The sequence below is a fragment of the Schistocerca americana genome, chromosome 2, assembly GCF_021461395.2.
Source record: "Schistocerca americana isolate TAMUIC-IGC-003095 chromosome 2, iqSchAmer2.1, whole genome shotgun sequence".
NCBI lineage: Eukaryota > Metazoa > Arthropoda > Insecta > Orthoptera > Acrididae > Schistocerca > Schistocerca americana.
Window position 1 is genome coordinate 338,246,587 of NC_060120.1, and position 12,648 is coordinate 338,259,234.

At 44.6% G+C, this 12,648-nt stretch overlaps 1 protein-coding gene across 3 annotated transcripts in view; it reads left to right on the forward strand.

Annotated features, from left to right (window-relative positions):
* Window positions 1-12,648, forward strand: part of LOC124596567 (ski oncogene) — a 629,377-nt gene that overhangs the window by 512,663 nt on the left and 104,066 nt on the right. The gene's annotated exons all lie outside the window — the stretch shown is intronic.

Below are 12,648 nucleotides of genomic sequence, written 5' to 3' on the forward strand. Positions count from 1 at the left end.
ACACGCTGTAAGTGAAATGCACATAACAATTGCTCTCGAAGAACTGTTCTTACATTCGTCTGATTCATCCCCATGTTACGAGCTATTGCACGAGTGCTGATTGAAGGATCCCGCTCCACATGCTGCAAGACAGCTTCCTCAGATTGCAGCGTTCTTACCGTGCGACGGCGTCCCTGTCCAGGTAATCTGCAAAATGACCCGGTCTCACGCAGACGTTGGTACACAGCAGCAAAGGTCGTATGATGCGGGATACGACGATTAGGGTATTGTTGTTGATAAACCCGCTGTGCAGCTCGTCCATTGTGATGCGCTACGTAGCATGCACCAACCATATCAGTGTACTCACTCCAGGTGTATCGCTCCAACCGGCTGGGGTGGCCGAGCGGTTCTAGGCGCTACAGTCTGGAACCGCTCGACCGCTACGGTCGCAGGTTCGAATCCTGCCTCGGGCATGGATGTTTGTGATGTCCCTAGGTTAGTTAGGTTTAAGTAGCTCTAAGTTCTAGGGGACTGATGACCTCAGAAGTTAAGTCCCATAGTGCTCAGAGCTATTTGAACCATTTTTTGTATCGCTCCATTAGTAAACAGAGACAATGCACTACTACACTGGTGGATAGCAGTTGCTTACAACTGAAGAGCGTAATACGGCCTCTAACAACTGAAGAGCATAATAAGGCCTCCACCGGTTTAAATAATCATCATAGGAAAAAATGACATTAGGGAAAATGTTTGTTTTCATGTCCCCTACAACCTCCTAGAGTTTGTCGGCTTAAATATTTTTCACCCTGTATAATCGTGTTTGGTGTCAACGGTAATGTGTTGTGATGCAAGCTATCCTGCGAAGGATTCTGTATGTAAATCTTGTCCTGCTTACTGTTTTTGGAGTTATTCCCTTTCCCTTCTGCTGAAAACAACACGACTTTCGTCCATCCTGTAACTTTTTACGGCTGTATGACTCTCACTTCGGGAACAGCAGGGGCCGGGAGACGCTAGGCGGAGTGGATTCTCCGCCGCGCGCTCTCGGGTGGTGATATGGTGCACCGAGCGCTCGTTTATTATCATCAGCGGCTTTCGGCGCGTCTAATTGGACCGCAGATATACGGCCGTCTTACTCATCACCGTGCGTTACGCCTCTGTCTGCACAGCCCGCTAACGGAAAGAAAGCTTTTAATATCCCAGCAGGCCAATGGAGTAGTCACAATAGCTCCGATATCAATGAATACTTGATTTGTCGTACGTTTTAGCTACCTCAGTAAGGCAGTAAACGTATTCGTGGCTCTTTGTTCTGTCTAGTTCGTGTCTGCCTGCTCAATAATTCACTGGGACTAAGACTCAGTCGATGCGTAACTGATAGTAAACTTTTAAAATTCTTGATAAGTTAAATGCATGTGCGGGGTTGGGGTATAAAGCCGGATCCTTCCATTTCGCTTTCACGAACTGAAAAAAAAAGAAGTAGTCACCAAATGTTCCTGTTAACTCTCTGTATGTTTTAACTGAATGCTGTGGGATAGGAATTAAAGGAGTGGGAGCTCTACAGGATAGGGAATGTTTTCACCGCAACCGAATGGGAGAAGTTTGATAAACACGTCATCAATACATAGGGCGTGTTTTTCGGAAATGGAGTCTGTAATGGATCTGGGAGATCTGTTGTTTTTTTACCGGATTTGTCGATACCAAATTGTGAATGTTTTCTTATATTTTTTGTCAGAATTTTTTTATTATAATTTGCCTTATTATATGTTAATTTACTTATATTTTTGTGAGTGAAAGCATATTGATTACTATTAGTAAATGTGTCGAAGAATAGCAAAGAGACTGATTACAAGTGGAAGCTTGTGTGTTGTGTAAAATGTCTTTGACGCTGGAGTCGTCTTTGACTATAGTCAGTCAGCAGTTAACTCTTGGTGTGTGTTAACGGTAGAATAATGTGCAGGTCGCCGTCATAAATAATTTTGAATTATGTTACTATTTTTTCTTATACAAACTTTAAGAAGAAACTACATTCGAAGAAATGGTATTTGAGGCACCAGAAATGAGGCAAACACATTGAACCAGGTCATTTCTGCAGCCGACAAAGACGCATTGTGGAATCACACTCCCAATAGACAACTGAACCAAGACCAATATCGCCTTGTAAACATTTAACGGAAAAGGTACTGGCACGAAATATGCCAAATCTAAGTAAATAAAAAAGTAGTGACCATATTTCAACTTGTGTATCAGCCGGGAAAGCATATTTCAACTGGGGGCTCGTCCGGGATCCCATATTTCAAGTCGTACATGATATTTTCTCCGTGGCGTCGGTGATGACGTCTACATGGACGCAAACAAGGAATACATTTATGTAGGGAACATATTTAAGTGATTAATATTGCAAGATCACAGGTTAATGTAAGCGCGAGATAAGCGATTGAAAATGTGAAATGCTGTTACATTAATAAGCGGCGTAACCGCCAGTGTGTTGAATGTAAGCATGCAAACGTGCATACGTTGTATTGTAGTGGATGTCAATTTGTGGGATTGATTCCATGCCTGTTACACTTGGTCGGTCGATATAGGGACGTTTAATACTGCATGTGAAAGTCCGATGAAGTCCCATATGTGCTCCATTGCATTCAAATCTGGTGAACGAGCAGACTTCGCCGTTACTCTGTAGAGTGGCATAATCACAGCAGTGCTTCTCCTGTCATAAGAAATCGCACCCCATGCCAAAACTCCTGGTGTAGGTCCAGTTAGCCTCGCATGCAGACAAGTTGGTTGCAGGCTCTCATCTGGCCGCATCATAACCAACACACGGTCATCATTGGCTCCGAGACAGAACCAACTTTCACCAGAAAACACAACAGACCTCCACGCTGCCTTCTAATGAGCTCTCGCTTGCTACCACCGAAGTCGGAATTGGCGGTGGTTTGGGGTCAGTGGAATTCACAGGGTGTCTTTCTCGGAGCTGTCCTTGAAGTAACAGACTTTTTAATAGTTCATTGCGTCACTGTGGTGCCAAATGCTGTTCAAATTGCTGCTGCAGACGCATTACGATGCGCCAGAGTCGTATGTTGAACACGATGGTTTTTCCCTCTCGGCAGTGCCACATGACTGTCCAGAGACCGGTCTTGTTGCAGCTGTACATTCTCGTGAACACCGCTGCCAGCAATCATGTATAGTGGCTACATACCTGCCAAGTACTTCAGCAATATTGCAGAAGGAACATCCAGCTGCTCGTAGCCTGTTACACAACGCCGTTCAAACTCTGTGAGGTGTTGACATGGGCGTCTTTATCGCCTTAAAGGCATGCTTCACTAACATCAACTCACCACTCCCAATCTCAAAGATAGCCATCGCTCACGACTGTTACAGCGTGTATTTAAAGCAACCCCGAATTGCATCCTCGTAGTGGCGCTATTAGCTCCCCTCTTAAGCGACCGACGCGAAATTTGAATAGACTTCATCTTTCAGAGGTGAAACACGTTTACCGATTTTCGTTTGTGTCGCACAACTCCTTCTTGGTGCAGTGCATCCAGATTCTGGTCTGATTTAACCACTAGATGGTAATAACAATCGATTGAAGAAAAGGCTACAGTGCTTTCTGAAGAACCAGTAAGGAAATCCACGACTAACTGCAGATGTTATAATGTGCAGGGTTTGGTCACTAATTTTGTCAAGTCATTTACTCTGACAACGTTGATGTGCGACATATTACATGTCTTCTTTTGTATGCAATGAATTATTTCCTGTGTACCATGTCTATCATATTTAATGAAACGCCTCCTAAAGAGATCACAATGTCTGGGATCATAGAAACTGGGCGACACACAACGGTCGGGAGCAGAAACATATTGACGCTTATTATCTATAGTTCTGCAGCTAAATCTACGTCCATACTCCGGAAACTAATGTGAAGTACAAGAGGGAGGTAAATTCTCATTGTACCACATGCTAGGTTATAAAACAAAATTTGTGGCTTACTTGAGGATTTCAGGGAAGTGGAGGACGCGGAATGTTAATTGGAGGAGCTTCATCGACAGATGTGGGAATAACTTCAGGTGTGCCCCATGGAAATGTTCTAGAAAACTTTTACTGTTCCTGTTGTATATTAATGACCTGGCAGACAATATTAGTAGCAGTCCCAGACTTTCTGCAGATGATGTACTTAAAGTATCTAGTCAGATCTACATAGTATTTCAAAGTAGCGGAAACATTGTCGACTTCCTTTAAATATTCAAAAATCTAAAACTGTGCACTTCACAAAACACAAAAACGTAGCCTGACGTACAATATCAGTGAGTCACAATGTGAGTCTGTTGACTCTTAGAAATACCTCCGTATAACAGCTTGTGAAGATTGACTGTAATGGACGCAATAGTTTAATCATTGGCGAATTGGGTGGGGAAACTTTGCTTCATTGGTAGTACACAGGAAAATGCAGCCGGTCTACAGAGACTGCTTACAAAACACTTATGCGGCTCTTCCTAGAATATTCCTCAAGCTCGTGAGAACCACACAAGATATAACAGCGGATATTCCGCTTATACAAAGAAAGGTAGCGCGAATGGTCACAGGTTTGTTCGACTCAAGGGGAGCCTTACGGAGATACTGAAAAACCTGAACTGGCAGACACTGAGCAAAGCCTACTTAGAAAGTTGCAAGATCCAGTATTAAGTGAGGGATGTTCATGGCTGACCTTTAAAATTGTAACGAGAAATTTGCTCGGATGTGCAAATGATTAGTATTATAGCGCATATACACAATGTAGGTGGGAGGAACGGTATCTAGCTTCCGCATTCAAGTAGACATTATAAAGTAGGTTTCTCTTTCAGAAATGGCATATTAATGTTGTTTGTTTGTGAGGAGGTGATGTTATGCCTCGTGCAAGAACGAGAAACGCTTTCAAAAGCATGTCGCTATTCGACAGCAGGTGGATCGTGGCATATTGATGCAGCAGTTTGTGGTTCTGCGAACGAGAAACCCCGCGACGAGGCCTTGACGATCACGCGATAGTCGACCGACCGCCGTGTCATCCTGATTAGTATTATAGCGCATATACACAATGTAGGTGGGAGGAACGGTATCTAGCTTCCGCATTCAAGTAGACATTATAAAGTAGGTTTCTCTTTCAGAAATGGCATATTAATGTTGTTTGTTTGTGAGGAGGTGATGTTATGCCTCGTGCAAGAACGAGAAACGCTTTCAAAAGCATGTCGCTATTCGACAGCAGGTGGATCGTGGCATATTGATGCAGCAGTTTGTGGTTCTGCGAACGAGAAACCCCGCGACGAGGCCTTGACGATCACGCGATAGTCGACCGACCGCCGTGTCATCCTCATGTTTTGTCATCGGATGGAGAGGCATGGGGTCAGCACACTGCACTCCCGGCCGTTGTCAACGTTCAGACCTTCGAGCTGCTACCTATCAATCAGCTAGCTGCTCAGCGGGCATCACGAGGCTGATAAGGGAACCTCCCCATCGCACCCCCCTCAGATTTAGTTATAAGTTGGCACAGGGATAGGCCTTGAAAAACTGAACACAGATCAATCGAGAAAACAGGCAGAAGTTGTGTGGAACCATGAAAAAAATAAGCAAAATATACAAACTGAGTAGTCCATGCGCAAGGTAGGCAACATCAAGGAGAGTGTCAGCTTATGAGCGCCGTGGTCCCGTGGTTAGCGTGAGCAGCTGCGGAACGAGAGGTCCTTGGTTCAAATCTTCTCTCGAGTGAAAAGTTTAATTTTTTATTTTCAGATAATTATCAAAGTTCAGTCACTCACACATAATCAACTTCGCTCTACAAAATTCCAGGACATGTTCAGATTTGCTTGGACATATACAGGATTTGACGGTCCACGCACTGAAACATTTGAAAACGTAAAAAAACATATGTTTTGACAGAGCACAGGGAAAATTGTGCGACTGTGAAACTGTTGCATTCATTTGTTGCAATTTATGTGACAAACTCTTATGTTTTCAACACTTTTTTGGGAGTGATTATCACATCCACAAGAAAACCTAAATCGGGCAAGGTAGAAGAATCTTTTTACCCATTCGCCAAGTGTGCAAGTTAGGTGGGTCGACAACATATTCCTGTCATGTGACGCACATGCCGTCACCAGTGTTGTAAAGAATATATCAGACGTGTTTTCCTGTGGAGGAATCGGTTGACCTGTGACCTTGCGATCAAATGTTTTCGGTTCCTATTGGAGAGGCACGTCCTTTCGTCTACTAATCGCACGGTTTTGCGGTGCGGTCGCAAAACACAGACACTAAACTTATTAACAGTGAATAGAGACGTCAATGAATGAACGGACCGATCGTAACTTTGCGAAAATAAAGAAAGTAAAATTTTCACTCGAGGGAGGACTCGAACCAAGGACCTCTCCTTCCGCACCTGCTCACTCTAACCACGGGACCACGGCGCTCATCAGCTCACATTGTCCTTGATGTTGCCTATTTTGCACATGGACTACTCAGTTTGTATAATTTGCTTATTTTTTCATAGTTCCACCCAACTTCTTCCTGTTTTCTCGATTGATCTGTGTTCAGTTTTTCGAGGCCTATCCATTCTGTCGATTTATAACTAAATTTGAGGGGGGTGCGATGGGGAGGTTCCCTTGTGAGTACACCCACGTGGTACTGGGTTATGTTCCCGACCAGGACGGGGATTTTCTTCACCCGGGATCGGGGTGTTTGTGTGTTGCCCTCATCATTTCATCATCATTCGGGAAAGTGGCGAGTCTGGATTGTGACAAGATTGGGGTTTTGTACGGGCGCTGATAACCATGCAGTTGAGCGCCCCACAAACCGAATATCATTATCGTCATCATCATCATCATCGTCAGCTCTTACCAGCTGAAATCGGGACTCATCTGACCAGACCACGGTTTTTCTGTTGTGTAGGGTGCAACCCATGTGGTCACGAGCCCAGGAACGGTGCTGCAGGCGATGTCGTTCTCTTATAGACTGAAGAGCGAGCGAGCGAGTCCCCACTCTGCCTACCCAGCTACGTCACAAAGCGCTACTACAGGCTGTTTCACAACGTAGTACCATCCCCGCCGCGGCACGCACTTTAAATCTGTGGCGACGTCCTGGCAAGGAAAATGTATTTTTTGTTTGACGGCAGTAAGTAATTTCCGTAATGTGGGCACAATTTTTTGGTTTATGTAAACTCCATCGTTTGTCGAATGACCGATTTTGTGAAACTGTCCATAACGATGGGTTTCCTCCCAAAATTATCTGTTTTCCGTCGTGGCGGCTCCAGTAAACCATGCAGCCGTGATTTCCCTAAATCGTTCCAGGCAAATGCCGGGATGGTTCGTTTGAAAGCGCACGGCCGACTTCCTTCCCTAATCCGATGAGACCGATGACCTCGCTGTCTGGTCTCTTCCCACAAACAAGCCAAGCCATGCAGCTTACTTTCGCGTTCCTTCCGTATGCGTCCTATTGTGGCAAGGCTGATGTTTGCATAAATTGCAATTCTTTGATTGGGACTGGAAATATTAGTAATATTAGCCGAAAGTTCTTATTGTGTCGCCTCCTTAACATTAGAGACGATCGAACGTTCGTTACTCCGCAAATACCTTCTCTTCTTCGTGTTCTGCACATTTTCTTGCAATGTAGGGCGATTATCCATCACTTCCGGATACCGTAGTATATCAGTGAGTATACAAAGTTAACTGTCTGTCACTGGCAAAAGTCTGTCACTGGCAACTAAGATCCCACGAACAGAAACGACGTATATCACTGCACGTCGATCTACACCGCAAGACAAGTAACAGGCAACTGATTTTGGGTGCCCCTGTAGGCCAGTGGCAGCGTTCTTCCTGGAAGGGCCACTTCCCCCACCACAAGCGCTGCTCGCTCTTGAGTTTAGATAGAGAGAGTCAGTGAAGGCAGTCGCCTCGGTCGTCTGCCGCCATAGCCCATTATGGATACGTTCGTCGTACGTCCCACTTTGATTTCTGCGGTCATTTCGTGCAGTGTTCCTTGTTTGTTAGCACTGACAACTTTATGGAAACGCCGCTGATCTCGGTCGTTAAGTGAAGGCCGTCGGCCACTGCGTTGTTCGTGGCGAGAGATGATGCCTGAGATTTGGTACTGTCTCCACACTCTTGACACTGTAAATCTCGGAACATTGAATTCCATAACGATTTCCGAAATGGAATGCCCTATGCGTCTAACTCCAACTATCATTCCGCGTTCAAAGTCTGTCAATTCCCATCGTGCGGTCGTAATCACGTGGGAAAGCATTTCACACGAACCGCCTGAGTACACAGGACAGCTCCCCCAACACATGTCATTTTAAATTTTGTGTTCGCGGTACAACTGCTACCGGTAGATGAGCATAGCGCTATTCCATGACTTTTGTCGCCTCAGTGTATACTGAACACACACAATAAGTAAAATTTCTTTATTTCCTATCCTTCCTGGCCCCTTAGGTATTGCTCGGGTAGAAACTGCAAAAATTAAATTAGAATAATTACCGCGCGATGATATAATAATTCTTCCCACGGCGGATACATGGATGGAAGGGTATGAATTCTTAGTTCGTAGTGCACTGGCGAGTACCGTCTGCCTTGTACGTCTCGGTGGTTTGCGGGTTACGACTGCAGAGAGACTGGCGCCTGCGAGGCCGGCAACCGCCGTCGCTCGCCCTCCTGCCGTTGCCGTAAATATCGCGATTTAGTGCGGAGGATGGCGGTCGCCGCGGCCGTTTAGGAGCGGGTCTCTGGCCAGCCCAGCCCTCACGGCACGGCACGGCACGGCACGCAGCCGGCGCTCCTTTTTTTGGCCGCCCGCCGTGCTGCAATCCCGGCTTTGTCCGCTCTCCAGACCGCTGCTCACTTATACCGCCTCACCCGCTTCCTTTCACACCGCGCCCCTCCTACCACATTCAGTCTTTTTTTCCCTTTCTGCTGGATGATACTTAGTGTTTCCTCCTTAGAGCGGGCTGCAATCTCTCGAGTTTCCCGTTTCGAACTCTTCTCCAAGTTTCCTTCAGCTGCCTCCGTACCTCGGTAACCATGCCGGGTGATTCAGAACAAGATTTAAGTTTTCTCTTACAGACAAACTATAAAAGATATAAACACAGTGTTGGAATTTGTGCGAAGTCAATCCGTTGTTCAAGTGTAACGTGCATTCTGCCATCGTTTCAGCCGGAAGTCACCTCTACACAAGCAAATTTAAGTCCATCATCCTCCAGAACACAAACTTCAGTTCAAACCTTCATCCCATTTTCTTGCTTCTCAGATTGTCACCATTGCCGAGGGTATCCGACGATGAAATAGCACCCTAGCGTTGTACGAAATGGGTAAACCCTTCCTGTGCCTCAGGCATAGGTGATCTGTTGATCTGATGGAATTACATTTTTTTAGTGTAAGAGTCTCAACTTTATCTTCGATAAGGATGGAATGTGAAGCAATGAATTAGAGTTTCTTTATTTGCCATCATTCCTGGCGTTTCGATTTAAATGGCCAACAGTGTACAGTCCCATAGTCATTGCTGGGCTAGAAACTGCAAAACTTAGATAAGAATAATTACGGCGCGAAGAAGTAGTACTTCTTCCCGTGGCGGATACGTTTATGGAACAGGATAAATCCTTAGTAAGTAGTGCAGGAGACCTGGGTTCAAGTCCCGTTGTAGCACAAATTTTAATTCATTGCTTCATCTTCTATACTTGTTGTTGTTCTGGTCTTCAGTCCTGAGACTGGTTTGATGCAGCTCTCCATGCTACTCTATCCTGTGCAAGCTTCGTCATCTCCCACTACCTACTGCAGCCTACATTCTTCTGAATCTGCGTAGTGTACTCATCTCTTGGTCTCCCTCTACGATTATAACCCTCTACGCTGCCCTCCAGTACTAAATTGGTGATCCCTTGATGCCTCAGAACATGTCCTACCAACCGATCCCTTCTTCTAGTCAAGTTGTGCCACAAACTCCTTTTCTCCCCAATTCTATTCAATACCTCCTCGTTAGTTATGTGATCTACCCATCTAATCTTCAACATTCTTCTTAGCACCACATTTCGAAAGCTTCTATTCTCTTCTTATCGATCATAAAGTTGAGACTCATATGTCTCCGGAAAAATGTAATTCAATCAGATCAATATATCATCTATGCGTAAGGTATAGGAAGGATTAACCCATTACGCACAATGCTGGGGTGCTATTTCAGTGTCGGAGAGCTTCGACAATAGTGATGATGCGAGAAGAGGAAAAATGGGCTGAAGGTTTGAACTGAAGTTGGTATTAGGGAGGCATTAGGATTAGGTAGTCCATGCAGCTGTGGTAGCCACAACGCTACGGTGGTGTAATGGCTAGTAAGCAGGAGACCAAGATTCAAGTCCTGGCCGTGACACAAATTTTAATTCATTACTTTAGCTTCTTTCCCTATCGAAAGTTACTGGAAGTTGGCTGCGTATGCAAAGGAAAGGTCACTGGTCGGCTAAGCACGTCTCATGAAAACGTCGAGCATATCCGAGATGCGTTCATACGGAGCCCTCAGAAGTCCACAAAACAAACAGGCCAGGAACTTCAGCTTCATCAAGCAACGGCGAGGCATGTCCTGAAGCGACGCCTACATGTGAAACCTTAAACGTTGCAGCAATTGCTTCCCGGCGACCATAGTAGAAGGTACCACTTGTGCTTTTCGGTTCTCGAGGATATGGTAGAGGACACTTCTTCCGAACGACTCATCTTTTCAGACGAGTGTACATTTTATCTGTGGGTAATTTAAACCACCACAATGATAAGTATTCGCCACAGTGATAAGTGTTTTGGGGTCACGAAGTCCTGGCGTCGTCGTCGAACATGAAAGAGACTTTCCGAAAGAGTCTTTTGAGCCGTTTCTGTTCACAATGTTTATGGACCTAACACCACCTCACAACGTTGGAGCGGAAGAGGTGGGCAGCAATATCCTGTTCATTGGTTTTAGCCTCCCAGGTCACCGGACCTCACACCTTGCGGCTTTTTCTTCTTTGGCGGTACATAAAAGAAAGCCTTTTTCCCACCTATGGCTGCTACTCTTCAAGATCATGAGAAATCGAAATCTTTAAGCTGTCGATTCAAAAAAGAGGGACCTGTTACTTCGTGTGTGGAATGAAATGGACTACAATGTCGATGTTTCTGGAAAAACACATTGCTCTTATGTCGAGTATATGGTACAATGTCGATGTGAATATGAAACTTTGAATCTTCCTCTGTCCAGTGACGTGCGCAATGTGTTTCTTTCATAGTTTGTCTGTAATAATGAATTGAAATCTGTTCTTTCTTTCAGAATCATCCTGTACGTCCGCCTGTTGTACAGACGTCGCTTTCCCAATGTTTCCCTTAAATCAGTGTGTAGAACTAAAATTCTCGTCGACATTATTAGATGCGAACTACTAGCTTTGCTGGGGATGGAGACGGAAGCCATTGTGGCTGTAACAGAGGAACCACCCGAGCAAGTATAAAATTTAATCATGGTCTATTTAGAAAATAAATCGACTGGGACTATATGAAGTCCCTCCTTATACTTGTGGAGACAAACTGCAGTCTGGTTTCTGTACAAGTTTCCCTCACAGTATTTTACTTCTCCAGAATTTCAAACGAAATTGCCCTTTCTTGAAACAATGTTCTAAAGTAAGTCGTGGGGTGGTTTTTCCTCGCTTGTTCTTACACAAACCAGGCATTACTAGGACGTCGCGAAAAGAAGGCCGCGAATTTCAAACACTAAAAAGATTCAGTGTTGCGAGTTAAAAATGTGGCTCATCCGTTAACACAGCGAGGGACATAAGAGTTTGTAAACTTCTGCACACAGTTGTCAAGGAGTTAGGAGCTGCCATATAATAAGACAGTGGAAAATTTAAATTTGAGTAAGAGCGTTTTCCTGCTGTACACGTTGCAAAAGTGACACTAGACCAAGGAATGAGCCGGAGAAGACCTGCAGTACTAGTCGACATGGGAGGATCGCAGCTCCCAGTGGAGAACAACCTAAAGAAGAAAATCACTTGTAGGCTCCCAAACACTCAAAACGACAGAATACGGAATGGACATAGAGATTGAGTGTATTCATACTGCGAATTTCACTACAAGTATATGAAGTTATGCTACTTATTTAGTAAATGAATTTAATATTTTTCCCTTGTAATTGCAGTACTGTTGTCATTATTGTATGTATAACAGTGTATGTAGATAACACACGAAACTGACTATGAGTAATACGTATCAGTAATGGCTGTATCGTAATGAAACCAGAGGCCAATAATAATGGAGGAAAGTGTGCTTTGAAGAAGCGATTGAAAATCTGAACCACAGTTGTGACTGAATGTGTACCACGCTGCATTACAATATAAATCTAGTTTCTTTGCGTCCGGTCGCTCGGTGAACCTACAAGTGAGGCAAAGCACAAGAAGCCTACTCTTATATGTATGCGTAGGTATGTTTTGTCGAAAACTGATAGTATTGCAATATTTTTCCTTCCAATAGGTTATCAAATATAGTTTACTAGCTGTCAAAATCAGTTCTGCAGGGAATGAACATTGGGGCTGTGCCAGAATCCTACATGCTCTCTTGGGCTAGGCACCAATGTAAGTGGCTGCAGATACCTTGGCCCAGATTGTTACGAAGTTTAATTTGCTTATTTATGTCGTATGACTGACGAGTGCTAGTCCAGTGCGGTGTT